The sequence below is a fragment of the Cherax quadricarinatus genome, chromosome 33, assembly GCF_038502225.1.
Source record: "Cherax quadricarinatus isolate ZL_2023a chromosome 33, ASM3850222v1, whole genome shotgun sequence".
NCBI classification, from domain to species: Eukaryota; Metazoa; Arthropoda; class Malacostraca; order Decapoda; family Parastacidae; genus Cherax; species Cherax quadricarinatus.
The window spans coordinates 8,224,955-8,241,214 of NC_091324.1; the positions used below are offsets into that span (position 1 = coordinate 8,224,955).

At 38.9% G+C, this 16,260-nt stretch overlaps 1 protein-coding gene across 1 annotated transcript in view; it reads right to left on the bottom strand.

Annotated features, from left to right (window-relative positions):
- LOC138853576 (acidic leucine-rich nuclear phosphoprotein 32 family member B-like) overlaps positions 1-13,042 on the bottom strand; it is a 41,643-nt gene extending 28,601 nt beyond the window's left edge. The window contains exons 1-2 of the mRNA XM_070091053.1: positions 12,921-13,042; positions 2,710-2,813 (exon numbers count right to left, since the gene is read on the bottom strand). The gene's annotated coding sequence lies outside the window, so the exon portion shown is untranslated. The remainder of the gene's footprint in view (positions 1-2,709; positions 2,814-12,920) is intronic.
- Positions 13,043-16,260: the final 3,218 nt, after the last annotated feature.

Consider the following 16,260-nt stretch of genomic DNA (forward strand, 5'->3'; position numbering starts at 1 on the left):
GAACTGGAATAAGAGCCCCAATTTCGGTAGCCTACTTGGTGCTCTGTCTACCTTCCAACTGACTTCTAACAATTTACATTTGCCAAAATTTGGGTGCATTTTTTATAGGCAGTTTATAAACAGCATTCGTATAGTGGCATTTATCATTACGGAGCAACTTTTGTAAGGAAACTGACTAAAGTCGAACTTAAACTATTCTAGATCTTTTCTGTCATTTGCAGACGTAAATTTGCAAAAAATCTATTGTAAAGAGCATTCGCAGTTGATTTCTAATTGATCTGGAGGCGTATATATACCTATGCCTCACATGTACTTCATGCACTGTGTATTTGACGAGTTTAGCGCTTCTCTTTAAGTATAATGCGGATATAATAATCATAAACTACCTTTATAAATGATGCCTTTAATGAGTGAACGAGAAGACATAAGATGCATTTATGCATGTCACTGATAATTTTCAAGTGCCATTTACGGCCACTTTGAAGTTTTACTCACAAATGCTACTGTGCATTATACTCTCATTCAGCTTTCATTTGCGTCTACTTCATTCTACATTATCAAAATTATTATCGCTGAGTTTTATTCCTGCAACCATTTTGAACATACCATTTATATAAACAAAATATATTTTACGTTTATTTTGATACTTTAATGGGAAAATGGCTTTCATTGCTCATTTATAATGCTCTTTTAAAAAGTCCGTTTTCCAGTACTACGTTTTATTAGGTATTTTAATATGTAAGCAAGCTTTTTGAATTTCAATTTTGTATTTTGTTTAATTTTGTAACGCCGTTATTGACTTGCACCCGGGTTCACGCTTACGCCACACGCATGGGTAGCCCACAACACACCACATCCATGCGCCAAGCTACATACGCCATATAACCATGATACACTTAAACCCATAGCCATGCCCAACACTCCCACACCCTGACCCATTATCCTCACGCACGATGTTCCTCACACCCCCATGACCAAATACTTCGCCCACACCATGTTCCTCACACACCCATGATCAAATATTTCACTCGTATTTTTGTTATACCCACACCTATGTGACACACACACGGCAACGCCATCTACATATACTATGTCCACACACGCACACACACACACACACATGACGAAATCATACACCACAGCGAAGCTGCAATTTCTTTTACAGTAAAATATCTCAATGGAGTGAATGATACGGAAATGCAGATTAAGCCCAATGAAAAGCCGAGATATCATAAGCAACCTTCGAGGTCCATACTTATTCAACATAGAAACGGGTAAATAGGTAATGCGTGTATGTATGTGAGGGAGAATAGGGTCAAGCAAGATACTCAAGTAACTGGAGGCGGCAGGAGGCTTGAAGCTGGTGTAGGACTCTGGGTCAAAGATATTGTAGTAGCCCTCAAATTCCTCAGATCAAATCAAATTACCCTCCCATCTCCTCCAATCCCCATACGATGAAAATCATTGATGAGTTTAGTGCTTCCCTTTAATAATAATATTAATAGCCTTTATAAATGATGCATTTAATGATTATAAGACATAAATATTTATACGTCACTAATAAAAAACAGCACAGTTCAAAATACTACAAATAAAAATTAGGTATGACTGACGCTGGACTTGAATACATAGAGAATATCAGACACTTAAGTTTAATTTGTAAATATAAAGCATACAGACGAACTCTTAATCAATGTTAGAGAAAGATAGGTAGGAAAATTGTAATGTATTAGTGCTACTACATTCATGAGGGAACGCTAAATCTGAATGGTTCACACAGGTTCTGGGGATTCAGAAGAAATCAGGTTTGATCAGAGGACGCGGGTAGAACTAATTTCTTGGATCAAGAGCCCCTCGCCAGCAAGCAGCGGAGCACCCACCTTGAAGGGCGGTGCAAGGAAAAGACTCAAGCGATGATAATGTTAGACGAACACACACACAAGGAAGGAGGTAAATGAAGTAAAAAACAACAAATTTTCTCCCCCCCCCCCACTTAATAAGAGAAGTTCAATCCACAGGAAAAACAAATGAAACTCGCACAAAAAATTATGAAAGTTATGAATGCAGTACATACAGTATATATGATGGACGAATATCCCTGGATTAGCAGTTAGGAAATTTATCAGAAATGGAAGCAGACACGAGATAGTTAATCTATCATTAACATGTCAAACTCTTGCCACACCCATCATCAGTTCACACACACTTGTCACACCCATCAGGTCCCACACATGCTACACCCATCAGGTCACACACATATGCTACACCCATCAGGTCACGCACATGCTACACCCATCAGGTCCCACACATACTACACCCATCAGGTCACACACATATGCTACACCCATCAGGTCACGCACATGCTACACCCATCAGGTCACACACATGCTACACCCATCAGGTCACACAAATATGCTACACCCAAGTCACACACACTCATGCTACACCCATCAGGTCACACACATATGCTACACCCATCAAGTCACACACACATGCTACACCCATCAAGTCACACACTCATGCTACGCCCATCAGGTCACACTCATGCTACACCCATCAGGTCACACATACATGACACACCCATCTGGTCAAACATGTCACACCAATCATCCGGTCACACACATGAAACACCCACCATCAGGTCATACATGCGACACCCATCATGTCTCTCACCCATGCCACATCCATCGCAACGCTCGCACCACCTACCTGACATCCCCGGCAGCGCCACTCCAGGAGCAGGACGAAGGTGTCTTTAGCGGCGGGACAGTCCAGAGTGACGTTGCCACCTGCCCGGGTCACCACAGGCACACCTGCAAGGTCAAACATTAACTATTATACACCTGTCAAGGAACAATTAGTCGAGATACACCTATTAAGGAACAATTATGAAGGGATACACCTGCTGCATAAATAATTACGAAGCGATACACCTGCTGAATGAACAATTATGAAGAGATATACCTGCAGCATGAACAATTATGAAGAAACACACCTGCTCCATGGACAATTATGAATGCACCTGCTGTATGAACAACAGTCACGTATGAATACATCTGTTGTATGATCGTTTTTTTTTAGGTTTAACGCTTATCGACATGAGCATCACTAAGGCTGTATTTAACCTTGACACCATCAGACGAGGACACGCTAATCCTTCAAATGGAGTAACGTAAACTGTGTATATATAATATATAAACAGAATTTTTAAAGGGATTGACCGATAAGTCAGTGGAAAGCCTCGGTCAGATGACCTAATGCTCCAGATGCGGGTGTATATATATATATATATATATATATATATATATATATATATATATATATATATATATATATATATATATATATATATATATATATATATGCATGCATGCATGCATGCCAATAACACTGCGACTAGCCGAGGACTCGAACCCATGCCGTTTTAGCGAAAATCAATTGACGCTAGTACACCAAACGCGAAATAAAATGAAATTAGCTCAGAGGCACCCACACCACCGTATGTCCTCGGATCAAGGTAAAACACCTAGCTCTGCCAGGCGAGTCATTCTTGTAGGATTGCGTGGTCCCGTGAGTTAGAGCGTCATGCGATTTTTGCTCACCATGAGGTTGGTCAAAACGGCATGGGTTCGAGTCCTCTGCTAATCGCAGTGTTGTTACTGATTACATACCACACGTTCGTGGTTACAATTTTAATATATATATATATATATATATATATATATATATATATATATATATATATATATATATATATATATATATATATATATATATATATATAATGTGTAATATATACATATGTATTTTTTTCAACAAGTCGGCCGTATTCCACCGAGGCAGGGTGACCCAAACAGAAAGAAAATCCCCAAAAAAGAAAATACTTTCAACATTCAACACTTTCACCTCAATCATATTATAATCACGGTTTTTGCAGAGCGCCAAGATACAACAGTTTAGAAGCATATATAAAGATATATAGCATATCCCTCCAAACTGCCAATATCCAAAACCTCTCCTTTAAAGTGCAGTCATTGTACTTCTCATTTACAGTACTCAAGTCCGGCTATATAAAAATAACCGGTTTCCCTGAATCCCTTCACTAGATATTACCCTGCTCACACTCCAACAGCTCGTCAGGTCCCAAAAATTATTCGTCTCCATTCACTCCTATTTAACACGCTCACGCACGCTTGCTGGAAGTTCAAGCCTCTCGCCCACAAAACCCTTTTTGCCCCCTCCCTCCAACCTTTTCGAGGACGACCCGTACCCCGCCTTCCTTTCCCTACAGATTTATACGCTCTCCATGTCTTTCTACTTTGATCCATTCCCTCTAAATGACCAAACCACCTCAACACCTCTTCAGCCCTCTAATACGTTTATTAACTCTACACCTTCTCCTAATTTCCACACTCCGAATTTTCTGCATAATATTTACATCACACAGCGCTTAGACAGGACATCTCCACTGCCTCCACCCGCCTCCTCGCTGCAGCATTTACAACCCAAGCTTCACACCCATGTAAGAGAGTTGGTACCACTATACTTTCATACATTCCCTTCTTTGCCTTCATAGATATCGTTTTTTTTTTCTCTCCATATACACCTCAACGCACCACTCATCTCTTTTCCCTCGTCAATTCTATGGTTAACCTCATCCTTCATAAACCCATCTGATGACACGTCATCTCCCAAATATCTGAAAATATTCACTTCTTCCATACTCTCTCCAATGTAATATCCAATTTTTCTTTATCTAAATCATTTGCTACCCTCATTACCTTACTCTTATCTAAGTTCACTTTCAACTTTCTACCTTTATACACCCTCCCAAACTAGTCCACTAACTTTGCAACTTTTCTTTAGAATCTCTCATAAGCACAGTATCATCAGCAAAAAGAATTTCCAATAAGCACAGTATCATCAGCAAAAAAGTAACTGTCATTTTGTATTTGATTCCCCATAATTTAATCCCACCCCTCTCCCCAACACCCTAGCATTTACTTCTTTTACAACCCCATCTATAAATACGTATATTAAACAATGTTACAAAACTCGTCTTCTTAAACTTCTCCAAAGCATGGTAGAGTTAAGGTAATTTGTTCTCGTTTAACAGATGACCCGTTTCCGGTTTCGTAACAATAGTAATAATAATTCGGGATTGCAAAAAAAAAAAAATAACTAAAATTTAAAATCTTTACTAGTAAGGTTTAGCCGAATATATATTTACATAGTGTTAGGACATTGGACATAAAGTGAGGAGTCTAACTCCTACATTTCTCTTGGGACATGCATTATATACAGAGGTGGTACCTCCCTATATTTTTTTTAATATATATATATATATATATATATATATATATATATATATATATTATAAATATATATATAATCAACCACAAGGTAATCACCAAAGTATGCAAGAACTCGAAAGTGACAGTCTTATTTTCATTCAGACAAGACTTGTTCAGTTAACTGAACAATTAATTCACCAGAGTATGGATAACTCGAAAGTGACAAACTTAAGAGAGGAAATCAACTAAGAAAGGAAATCGACCACCAGAGTGAGATCTTGCTATGTCTCTTATGAGAGGTCAGTGGGTAACTGAGTGCGGTATGTTCCCTTGACTCTATTCAGGCCCAGACTGCTTTGAGGCCACTCCAAGCCTTATAATACCTCATGTCACTGACGGTGCAAGGGACCGCCAGACAATAACAACCTAACGACAGTTAGCCAGGTTGCTACTCACAGTGAAGCGCCTATCACTTAGAATAAACATGCTACCTATCCACATAACTAACAATATAAAGGCAGACAATACTATAAAAGCACAATAACATTATTTTAGCTATTAATAATGCCATCGGTAATACAGTATTATGTGAATAGGAAAATATATGCAAACAATATTATTTATTAACCTTGGGTCCAAGCAGAGGATGCAACAAACAACAATGGTGACATTACACATCCCTTTATGACCTACTTTTACTGGGAAGTAGTCTCCCTCTCTTCTACACACATTAACCTGAGCCTCACTATCCTCATAAAAACTCTTCACAACATTTAGTAACTTACCACCTATTCCATATACTTGCAACATCTGCCACATTGCTCCCCTATCCACCTTATCATATGCCTTTTCTAAATTCATAAATGCAATGAAAACTTCCCTACCTTTATCTAAATACTGTTCACATATATGCTTCAATGTAAACACTATCTACACATCCCCTAACCATTCTAAAGCCTCCTTGCTCATCCGCAATCCTACTCTCTGTCTTACCTCTAATTCTTTCAATAATAACCCTACTGTACACTTTTTCTGGGATACTCAGTAAATTTATTTCCCTATAATTTTTACAATCTCTTTTATCCCCCTTCCCTTTATATAAAGGAACTATACAAGCTCTCTGCTAATCCCTAGGTACCTTCCCTTGTTTCATACATTAAACAAAAATACCAACCACTCCAACACTATATCCCCCCCTGCTTTCAACATCTGTCATGATCTAGTCAGTTCCAGCTGCTTTACCCCCTTTCATTCTATGTAATGCCTCACGCATCTCCACCACACTCACATCCTGCTCTTCTTCACTCCCAAAAGATGTTATACCTCCCTGACCAGTGCATGAAATTACCGCCTCCCTTACTTCATCGACATTTGAAAGTTCCTCAAAATATTATGGCCATCTACCCAATACCTCCAGCTCCCCATCTAACTCCCCTACTATTTTTAACTGACAAATCCATTCGTTCCCTAGGCTTTCTTAACTTGTTTATCTCACTCCAAAATTTTTTCTTATTTTCATCAAAATTTCTTGACGGTGCCTCTCCCACTATCATCTGCTCTCCTTTTAAACAATCACCACTCTCTTCACCTTTCTTTTACTCTCCATATACTCTGCTCTTCTTTTAACATTTCTGCTTTGTAAAAACCTCTCATAAGCTACCTTTTTCACATTTATCACACCCTTTACTTCATCATTCCACCACTCTTTTTTTCTCCTGCACCCACCCTCCTATAACCACTAACTTCCGCCCCACATTCTAATACTGCATTTTTAAAACTATTCCATCCCTCTTCAACCCCTCCCCCCCCACTCGTCATACTTGCACTAGCTCACCTTTCTGCCAATAGTTGCTTGTATCTCACCCTAACTTCCTCCTCCCTTAGTTTATACACTTTCACCTCTCTCTTACTTGTTGTCATTTTCCTTTTGTCCCATCTACCTCTAACTGCCCCTCTATAAATATGTACATCCTGAAGTCTATCCATCAACCTTTTATCCACCAATACATAATCAAACTATTTTCATTACGTGCAATATCATACCTTGTATATTTATTTATCCTCTTTTTTTATAAAATATGTATTACTTATTACCAAACCTCTTTCTACACATTGCTCAACTAAAGGCTCCCCATTTTCATCTACCCCTGGCACCCCAAATTTACCTACTACTCCCTCCACAACTTTAGCAATGAAATCCCCAACCACAAGTACTCTCCCACTTGGTTCAAAACTCCCCATGCACTCGCTCAACATTTCCCAAAATCTCTCTCTACACTTCTCTCTTCTCCAGATGCAAAAACGTTTACTATAACCCACTTTTCACATCCAACTCTTATTTTACTCCACATAATCCTTGAATATATACATTTATATTCCCTCTTTTCCTGCCATAACTTATCCTTCAACATTATTGCTACTCCTTTAGCTCTATTTGAAACCCCTGACCTAATCCCATTTATTTATCCCCACTGAAACTCTCCCATCCCCTTCAGCTTTGTTTCACTGAAAGCCAGGACATTCAGCTTCTCATTCATAACATCCACAATCATCTCTTTCTTATCATTCGCACAACATCCACGCACGTTCAAACATTCCACTTCAACGGTTTTCTTTTTAGTAGGCTATACAGGAAAAGGGGTTACTAGCCCACTGTTCCCGGCATTTTAGTTGACTTTTACAACTTGGACTAAGAACCTTGCCTTCGTATCATACTCCCATCCAACCCCTCCCCCCACCACCTTCCTTTTTGAAGGGTCAGCATTACACACAAAATAAGGAGTGCGAAGGAACTACTTTCATACATGTATTAATAATCATAATAATTTCAGTAGGTTAGTAGGTTGGTAGACAGCAACCACCCAGGAAATATGAAGACATATGCAGTATAATGTGATCCTTTATTGACAACGTTTCACCCACACAGTGGGCTTTTTCAAGTCACACACAGATCTACCTGGGGTGGAAGGTACGGGAGTATTTATAGTCATGTTCAGAATGTTGAGGTCAGGTGGAGAATGCTGCATCTGATGATCTACCGGGTGGAGTTATAGTCTTGGGTAGCTTGGCAGGGGTATTGGACAAGTTGTGAGTAGACCTTCTGCAGTGTTCCACTATCCTCGTCACTTCATCAGAGACTGCAGACGGCGGGCATTAAACATCTTCAGCCCACCCAGAGAAGACACTGCGGAGAAAAGATACATAGTCCTCCCCACCAACTCCATTGCCATGCATGTTTCCAACATCTTTTCCAATACATCATTCCAAGTATCTACCTCCACAACCACCACCATCAAGGACATCACCAGTAGTAGACAGGACAAGCCACCGTCCTCTGCAGGGGTATACATAATCCCTTGTAATGACTGCAACAAATTATATGTGGGCGAAACATCAAGAGACCTCCAAACACGTATTTCACACCAATATGCAAGCAGGACTGACGATACAACGAATGCCTGTGTACAACATCGCAATTCACACAACTATTTAATTAACTACAGAAACTCAAGACTTACCACCACAGAAGACAACACTCAATACCGAAGAATCCTGGAATCATCGCTTATCTCTATAACCAACAATTTCAACCAGAACAACGGCTTCTATAACATAGCTGAACCACTCGCCAAGAAACTTCTTCATCGCTATCCCACATAAGAACATAGAACACTGCAGAAGGTCTATTCACATGTTCTTATGTGGGATAGCGATGAAGAAGTTTCTTGGCGAGTGGTTCAGCTATGTTATAGAAGCCGTTGTTCTGGTTGAAATTGTTGGTTATAGAGATAAGCGATGATTTCAGGATTCTTCGGTATTGAGTGTTGTCTTCTGTGGCGATAAGTCTTGAGTTTCTGTAGTTAATTAAATGGTTGTGTGAATTGCGATGTTGTACACAGGCATTCCTTGTATCGTCAGTCCTGCTTGCATATTGGTGTTCTGAAATACGTGTTTGGAGGTCTCTTGATGTTTCGCCCACATATAATTTGTTGCAGTCATTACAAGGGATTATGTATACCCCTGCAGAGGACGGTGGCTTGTCCTGTCTACTACTGGTGATGTCCTTGATGGTGGTGGTTGTGGAGGTAGATACTTGGAATGATGTATTGGAAAAGATGTTGGAAACATGCTTGGCAATGGAGTTGGTGGGGAGGACTATGTATCTTTTCTCCGCAGTGTCTTCTCTGGGTGGGCTGAAGATGTTTAATGCCCGCCGTCTGCAGTCTCTGATGAAGTGACGAGGATAGTGGAACACTGCAGAAGGTCTACTCACAACTTGTCCAATACCCCTGCCAAGCTACACAAGACTCTATAACTCCACCCGGTAGATCATCAGATACAGCATTCTCCACCTGACCTCAACATTCTGAACATGACTATAAATACTCCCGTACCTTCCACCCCAGGTAGATCTGTGTGTGACTTGAAAAAGCCCACTGTGTGGGTGAAACGTTGTCAATAAAGGATCACATTATACTGCATGTGTGTTTATATTTCCACTGTGTCGGTATTTGATACCATTTATTTCCGAGGTACTACCGTCCTGCCAAGCGAGTGTAAAACGAAAGCCTGTAATTGTTTTACATGATGGTAGGATTGCTGGTGTCCTTTTTCTGTCTCATAATCATGCAAGATTTCAGGTACGTCTTGGTACTTCTACTTACACTTAGGTCACACTACGCATACATGTACAAACATATACATGTATATATATATACATCCCTCTGGGTTTTCTTTATTTTCTTTCTAGTTCTTGTTCTTTATTTCCTCTTATCTCCATGGGGAAGTGGAACAGAATTCTTCCTCCGTAAGCCATGCGTGTTGTAAGAGGCGACTAAAATGCCGGGAGCAAGGGGCTAGTAACCCCTTCTCCCGTATAAATTACTAAATTTAAAAAGAGAAACTTTCGTTTTTCTTTTTGGGCCACCCTGCCTTGGTGGGATACGGCCGGTTTGTTGAAAAAAAAAATAACCAGCAACCTTCATACGGGTATTAATAATCCTACTAACTTCATTCTGGGATTAAGAAAAAAATATAATTTATGTATTACAATGTGAATCCTAGATCATTAACGTCACCTAATGATGCGTGCTCTTAAAATCTGCTAATGAGCACTCTATAAAATATATTTGAGGCTCACAACAGACTACAAGGGTCAACTCCTCCCTGCATAACACTCGTAACAGTGCTGGTACCTCTATGCTTCCAGAGGCGACAGATGCCTCCATTGCTGCCCCATGAGGCTATCCACCTTTTTATTCACCTCGTCCTTCATACACCTGTCTGCCGATATATCCACTCCCAAATATTTGAAAACATCCACTGCCTCCACACTTTATCCCTCCAACAAAATATCCAACCTTTCATTTCTTGTTCCTCTCATTACCTTACTTTTTCCCATGTTCACTTTAAACTTTCTTCTGTTACATGCCTTCCTAAATTCCTCTTTCCTTTCCAATTTCTCTTCACTATCTCAAAACAACAGTGTGATCGCCAAAGAGAAACTGTGACAACTCCCACATTAAATCATATTCGTTATTTTTTAATCACACACGTGTCCTCAACTCCCAAGCGTTAATTGTTACAACCCCATCTCTACATATGGTAAACAGCCATGGTGGCATCAAGCTGAAACTCCGTTACTACCCCAGTCCCACCCTAGGGTCGACAGAGCATCATACGATGCCATATTGTCTATTCCCACAGGCGGAGACTCGAATTATACAAAAAAAAAATATAAGAATGCGGGAAACAAAATGGGGCAATAACTACTCAATAATTGCTCTTTGAACAGTGGAAATGGTGAAAGTAGCTCAAGTCACAGTAGAATGGAGGGACGCGGTATTTGAGTTAGAGCAGGAAAAACCTAATGGGAAAGTAACAAGGGATAGTTACGACAAGGTACTGGTCCTGACACGTACTAGCTCTTAGGGTAGTTTGGTCTGAAAATTAAGCAGTAGGCACCTTATCAGGGGCTTGGCTCTCCAGGGAAAAAATGGTAAATCGATATATTTTTCAGTCTCTGACAAATGGGCCCTATATATATAGCCCAAGGGAAATATGAAACATACTCTGCTAAAAAACTTACAATTTAATAAACATACGTTACAGGGGAATCTGAAATTCGGACACCAATAAAAAAAATCACAAGCATCTAGTGCGTAAAATATTAAAATCATCCAAAATACTATAGTGGGACACACCTAACAGATACTAACACCTATGACTATAGTCACATAAAGGACTCTCACTCCAGAGTTTCCAAGGAACTCCCTGGACTTAACATGCCGTCTCTGGTTACTTCCCTGATAAAGGTGGCCTATACCTTCTTCAAGCTACCACAGAGATCACCAGATTACGTACCTGGTCTGTTTCTCAACCTGACCGGTTTAGTTAAACTTAGCCACTCTATGGCACACCTTCAGGGTTCCTAGTTTAGTTAACTAGTAAACTTTTAGCATATCTTCAGGAGTGCCTTGTTGCTGCTAAACCTATAAGAGCATTATCTGGTTTAGTCACAAAACTCACATGCACATACTATTAAAAAATAAAAGCGTCTTACAAAAATTAGGGAAGGACATGATTAACAAAACACTAATATACATTCATCAAAAACAATAAAAATGACATAACAAAAATAAGTCACTTACAAAAAATTAAAGACTATTATACTAATAAAAACAATAAGAGTTCTGAGATAAAGTAAAGACAATAAAACTTAATCCACTTATCGGATACAAAAGAATGAACATATTCAAGCATAAATTACATAAGTAAAACTGGACAAATACATAAATAAATTAACATGAAACAGAGGCTACCATGAATGAAATAAGAGACAGGAAAATAAAAGGAGACAGACAGTTGTATAACTAATATAACAAAATAGGTATAAAGTTAGGTAAGGTTACAGGTAGAAGGCAAATTACAGAAAAAAAAACATAGTAAGTGTAAGTAGTAGATATTTAATAAAATAATATTAATATAAAAGATGGTTAGAGAAGTTGAAGGTTAGAAACAGAGAATATTGGGGTGGATTAAAGACAAAATTACGAGAAATAGTCTTATTCCACATCTCTGATAAGTAACAACAGAAACCTAGTAGTGCTGAAAGGAAAGCAGATTTAAAAATATTAAAATAGACTAGTATAAAACATAACTACACTAGTAGGGCTAGTCACTTGGTCATACATAAACTATCATTTTACACCTTAAATAATCGCTAATCTTACAGCGACTCTAATCATACAATATAGGGGTATTATTTAAGCTATAATGAGAGTTATAGGGAACATACATTTTATACCTCTTCTCTAGGGTAGCACACCCCTCAAGGAAGGTTCCTTGATGTTGGTGAGGGGCTCTTGATTTAGGGAATTGGATCTGTGCTCCAGTTCCCCGAATTAAGCCTGAATGCCTTCCACATCCCCCCCAGGCGCTGTATAATCCTCCGGGTTTAGCGCTTCCCCCCTTGATTATAATAATAATCTAGGGTAGCACAACAATGCCGGCTGGAGGCTCTTCCAACTCCCCCCCCCCGGTAGATATTTCACAAAAAAACTGCATTTACGCTAATATTTTGAGCTTCTCTACTTACGCACATATTAGCACAAGTTATGAACTCACTTGTTAGCAGCAGATCAATCGATATGAATAGTTGGAAAAGGCTGCTAAAACGGACAGAGGTGTGTGGAGTGGCGCTTACTCGCAGAAACTTTTCCTCGTGTTCCCTCCAATACTGTACACAAACTCTTTACAAACTTTTCAACAGGAACTCATCTCATTTCAATATACCTAATTACTACTCACAATAATTATTATAATGAATAGTAACACCAAAAAAAAAAAAAAAATCTGACACATAAAAATGAATTTATATACTATAGCAGCTAAGCAAATTAGTGAAATCATATTGGAACCGCTAATAAGAGAACATCAACATGCGGGAATGATCACACATCTATTACATTTCTTTAGTTAATTTCGAGCTTTTACAGTAATAGGTGTCTGCAAATCATCATTTACAAATGCCATAATATATATATATATATATATATATATATATATATATATATATATATATATATATATATATATATATATATATATATATATATATATATATATATATATATATATATATATATATATATAAATATATATATATATATAAATATATATATATATATAAATATATATATATAAATATATATATATATATAAATATATATATATATAAATATATATATATATATAAATATATATATATATAAATATATATATATATATAAATATATATATATATAAATATATATATATATATATATATATATATATATATATATATATATATATATATATATATATATATATATATAGTATACTTTGACCATGTTTACAGTTGCAGATTATTATTATAATCAAGGGGGAAGCGCTAAACCCGGAGGATTATACAGCGCCTGGGGGGATGTGGAAGGCATTTAGGCTTAATTCGGGGAACTGGAGCACAGATCCAATTCCCTAAATTAAGAGCCCCTCACCAACATCAAGGAACCTTCCTTGAGGGGTACAGTTACAAAGAGGTAAAGGGTGGAAATGTTTTACATTACCAGTTACATAACTAAGCTTCTCACTAAAATTTTATACACCGAATGTGACCATCCCTGTCTAAGGCCTACTTTTACTGGAAAATAATCTCCCTCTCTCCTACATACCCTAACCTGAGCATCGCTATCCGCGTAGAAATTTTACTGCTTTTAATAACCTAACACTACTTCCACATATCTGCAGCATAATCCATATTGCTCTTTTATCCATTATTTTAAATGCCTTTTCTAAATTCATAAATATGACTTCCTCTACTAAGAATTATTCACTCATATACTTCACTATCAACACCTGGTCCACACATCCCCTACCCTTCGTAAATTCTCCTTGTTCCTCAGCAATCCTTTCTATTCGACCCCTAAGTCTTTCAGTAATAACTATCATACACTTTATCCGGTATACACAGCTGGTACATTCCCCAATAATTCTTACAGTCTCTCTTGTCCCCTTCTCCCTTCTACAAAGCAACTATGCATGTTTTCTTGTACTATCATTATATTAATAATCATTATGTAATATATTATTATTATTATTCAAGCGCTAAACCGCCCGAATGGTGAGACGTATCACACAAGGAATAAGTAAAGATTCATATGATTACACCTGTGTCTATTGTATACGAAAGATAGGAGCCCTAGAGCTTCAACTCAACTCTCGAGAAACTGACTCGGTAATTTTCACACACACACACACACACACACACACACACACACACACACACACACACACACACACCACTAAACACGTTAAAGAAAAAAAAATTAATTTGCTTAAAAGTAGAAGACAAGAGACGAGGGATAATTAGTAGGTGTGAGTGATGTTCCTCCCTCCCTCTGCCATTACTCTACAAACTTGCTGCAAAATAAGGCAATTGCAGGAGTATACCCGCGCCCACAGGATGTGCCACACCTGATTACATGACTCAGAATAAAACAGCCATAAACCAAAAAAAAAAAAAAGAGAGGCAATTGCAAAGTTCGTGACAGGTAAGAAAATTTGCATAAATTAGTAACTCTTGTCAGATTTTATTTTGCCTTGTTTTTGTTTCTGCCGGGGAAGGGGGAATGGGGAGGATGGGGGCTTGGAGAAGTGGGAATGGGAAGGAAAGGGGGTGGAGAAGTGGGAATGGGAAGGAAAGGGGGTGGAGAAGTGAAAATCGGGAGGAAGGGGGATGGAGAAGTGGGAATGGGGAGGAAGGGGGATGGAGAAGTGGGAATGGGGAGGAAGGGGGGTGGAGAAGTGGGAATGGGGAGGGAGGGGGTGGAGGAATGGGAATAGGGAGGGGGGGTGGAGAAGTGGGAGTGGGGAGAAAGGGGGAGGGTTGGAGAAGTGGGACTGGGATGGTGTGAGTGTTGGTGTACATATACGTCAAACTGCTGTAGTCCCAGATGGTGCTGGTGTGTTCCCAGCTGCATTTCCAGGTGCTGTTGATGTATTACCAGGTGTTCTGATTCACTTCAAGGTGTTGATATCTTCCCTAAGAGGTGATGATATACTTCCAAACGTTGAAGTTTTCCCCATGAATAACTGAGGTGCTCCCAGCAGGGGTTGACGTATTCCCAGCAGATATGCTACATGAAACTAGTGTATTTAAGTAATGAGAAATGATAACTACGGTCTCTTGGCAAGGATCAGTACCGCAATTATTTACTGAAAGTTCAGACTTTGTGTGTGCCAAATTATATTTGGTTGCAGGGGTCGACTCTCAGCTCCTGGCCCTCCCTCTCCTCTGGACGCTACCGGGATCACTCTCTACTGGCTTCAACGGACTTATCGTACCTATACCATTTCACTCTCTAGGTGGAAGAAATACTTCCTAACGTCTCTCTGAGTTTTCAACTTCCAGCTGTGTGCTCGTGTTCCTCTTTTCCCATTCCTCAAGCAATCTATTCCTATAAGTATTTTGTACGAGGTGTGTGCGTCAGTTACCATTCTGTCCTAGGCACATGTCGATTAGACGCTACGCCTTTGTGTGCGTGTGTTTGAGAGAGAGAGAGAGAGAGAGAGAGAGAGAGAGAGAGAGAGAGAGAGAGAGAGAGAGAGAGAGAGAGAGAGAGAGAGAGAGAGAGAGAGAGAGAGAGAGACAGACATCAGTGATTGGTACTTCAGCAAGTAAAATAACACAAGAGCAGAGAGTTAATTCGCTCAATATTAAAACTTGGCATTTCAAACTTAACCACACTGTAAATCCTGAGTGAGGAAGCTGCAACTTCACTAAAACTCTCTCACAATGACCTCAATATGAAGTCTTCAACAAGCAGACACATACCTAATTAATTGTCCACGATAGTGGAGATGGTAGTGATGATTATGATGTGAGAATGATGAAGAGAATGATATTAAAGAAGACGATGGTGAA